This window comes from Pholcus phalangioides, unplaced genomic scaffold (genome assembly GCF_987345545.1).
Source record: "Pholcus phalangioides strain wild (caught in Gottingen) unplaced genomic scaffold, Ppha-v1.0 ptg000039l_1, whole genome shotgun sequence".
Taxonomy (NCBI): domain Eukaryota; kingdom Metazoa; phylum Arthropoda; class Arachnida; order Araneae; family Pholcidae; genus Pholcus; species Pholcus phalangioides.
The window spans coordinates 487,105-490,295 of record NW_028301625.1 but is presented as its reverse complement, the minus strand read 5'-3'; the positions used below and the strand labels follow the sequence as shown (position 1 = coordinate 490,295).

General features: G+C 32.7%; 1 long non-coding RNA gene across 1 annotated transcript; it reads right to left on the bottom strand.

Moving 5' to 3' along the window:
* Positions 1-532: 532 nt before the first annotated feature.
* Positions 533-3,191, bottom strand: LOC149065436 (uncharacterized). The gene is made up of 2 exons (XR_016195628.1): positions 2,799-3,191; positions 533-735 (listed from the first exon to the last, which is right to left on the bottom strand). It is a non-coding gene; the product is annotated as an uncharacterized LOC149065436 (long non-coding RNA).

Sequence of the window (3,191 nt, the reverse complement as noted above, 5' to 3'; positions counted from 1 at the left end):
GAATGAAATGAAGGAAAAAAGGACCGTCGCAATTGTGTAAAATTTATATTTTAAAAAATACTAATAAATTTGGAAATTTTTCAAAAAATAATTTTTATCTGACTATTTTTTAAATTATGATTGTTTTGTACCCGAAATAAAATTTTTAGATACACATATTAAAAAGTACAAAATTCAGTGAATTTGATTTCCAAAATATTTTTTTATGCTAATAGTAATTCTTGCGATGCACATTGAATATTAAATTACTGAACATTAATAGCTATATTTCCTATTAGCCAAATAAGTTAATGTCTGAGACTGATTTTTTGTGATTTGTTGAAACTTGTATGATAGTTGCATGCAATCCTTCCTACACACAAGATGTGCCCCCTCTCAATGTATAAAATGCTAAACCCAACAGTTCATGATAATCACAATCTAGTAATTCGTTACTTTCAAAATTTGCACTGTAACTTGAACATAATTAAGGCACAAATTCAAAATACGTAAAAAAAGCTAACATTTTCCTCACTTAAGAAATAACGACAAATCAATTATCAAAAATAATTTATTCATATTTATATGGAAGTATTTGAGATTGCTAAAAAAAATAATGGTACGTATAACACACACACAAACATTGTAAATAAATATTGAGATTTTCTTCCATGATTGAGTCAGCTCATCTTCAGTGGCCACATTTTATCATAGATGTGTTTTTACCCTACTTTTGCTCCCAAATACTTGTTTCATCTGAAAAATTAAAAACATGTTTTCATGAAAAGAAATTTCTCTAAAGAATGAAACAAATCATACTCATGTGTTGTGATTTCAAATACAGTGAAATCATACTGCATAATACGAATAAAGCACATGTAATCAGCAATCACGTGGTACTAGTTATGTAATGATAGATTACTTAAATATTATAAATTTCATTCAATCATTGCCCAATGCTGGCATGAACTGCACATAAATAAGGTTCCAAAAAGTAATTTCATGAATTTTTGAATTGGTGTTTTGAGCGCGAAAGGTATGATCACACACTAAAATCTCAATAAAATGATATTCTGCAAATCAAGAAAAAATATCATTGTAGAGGGATTGCTGTTGTATTAAGATTAGAGATGTAAAATTCTTGAGAATATTGTAACGAAGGACTCTGGAAGGACTACTATTGTAAATAACTTGAGAATATTCTTATTATTCTTAACAAGAATATTCTCCAGTTATTTATAATATAATTATATATAATATCCTAGAGAATATTCTTTGGAAAGACTACTTTTATAAATTACTGGGGAATATTCTTATCAAAAATAATAATTATTCTCAAGTTATTTCTCATATTAATATTCTCATCTCACATCTGTAATCGAGTGGCAGCAGTTTAACATTATATTATAGGAATTTATTTTATATCAAGTATCATTGTAGTGAGGTTTAACTGTAAATAATAAACGAATGAACTGCAATAATTATATGCAAAATACTGATGCACAAATAGAATGAAATGAGCTGATAATTATATGATTTTGGATAATGAGAATGCACCACAGAAAATATTTTTTGTTGTGCACGTGTTTTCATTTGTGCAAATACTGTGGATTCTGCTTATAAAGGGTTTTTTTTTTCAAAAAATTACCATGAAAAATGTAAGCGGGAAAAATGCTTTAAACAGGAAATCTTAATAAAAATTAATTCGAGTACTAAGCAGGAAAATATTATACATGGGAATGTTATAAGCGAGATCGACTGAATATAGAAGGAAAATGTCATGTTTACACACAGCAGCAAAATATCAGCAAAGTATCAAATAAATATATTCCTGCCAAGAGGTAAAAGCTAAAAAAAGGTAATATATTTTGCTTGGCATTAATATAAATATTTTCATATTAGAGACAAAACATTTCATACACAAATCTATATTTTAGAGTGTTGTTGAATATTGTTTTGTTTAGGAATTAAAATGCACTACTGTAATGATCGCTTTTGCCTAGTACATTTTGCGAGTTCTTAATGTACGAGGCTCCTCAAGAGAAAAAAAGGCCCCACAAAAATGAGATCTGGTTGAAATTTTCTAGAATTTACCAGGTAGGACCACAGAAAAATTTCTCGTCTCGGGGGGGGGGGGGGGCATCATGCTCTTAAGATGGTCCTGGTTAGGGAAAAAAAAATTTTGTATACAAGTAATACAAAAAAAAAATTTTTTGTATACACTGTATACAAGTGACTATTCCTGCAATTCAAGAGAGATATTCATGACTTCTTTTCAGACCAATGATACATTATTTTCAGAGAGGAAAAAACTTCAAAAGCGTGACACTATACCCTGCCATTTTAACCTTTAGGTCAGGACCGTAAATAAGCTGGGGCAACCGGAGCACTTCCCAAGGGCCGAGAGAATGGGGGCCCTCACAAAAATGTACACTTTATTTTACATAATAATACTTTCAGGGGCCCCCACTCAAGAAAAAAGTCTGCATCGAGAGAGCCCACTACCAGTGCCGTCTTAACGGATGGACCTACCCGGGCACGGCCCGGGGGCCTCACAAAAATGAGATTTGGTTGAAATTTTCTGTAATTTACCTGGTAGGTCCTCAGAAAAGCCACTTGGCCCGGGGGCCCATGGTGTTCTTAAGACGGCCCTGCCCGCTACGACCCTGTTTCAGGTACCATAAAGACGAATTTGTCATTAATATCAATACATGAGTATATTACTCATATTATTAAATAATCATTATTTGATAATGATCATTTTGTTAGCGAATGAAGTTCAGATTTGAAGGAAATCATAGAAAAGTATCATTACTCACCTTCTTTCGGCACTTGTTGATGGCTTCAAGTAATAGTTGAAAGCTTTCATTGATCGGGGATAATTACTTAACATATATTTAATACCTAAACGCGGTCACTCATCACCTTATAATTAATAAATTATTCTAAATTCCCTATTTCATTCCGGGTCATCGTAAAAACAATTCAGCGCGACCGCCATTACTATGTCGATGTTTGTGTTTGCAGCGACGATAATGTTCACTGCGCATGCGCTGAAACTCGATCCACCCTGCTGGATCGCCGATATCGGAGGTTCAGTTTCAGGCTCGAAAAGCTGGTCCGTGGATCTCGATTCAGGGGTGGTGAATACCAATTTTGAGGTGAAACGCGGTTTAGAACCTGGATCGCGTTCTGAACCTGGACGGTGAATA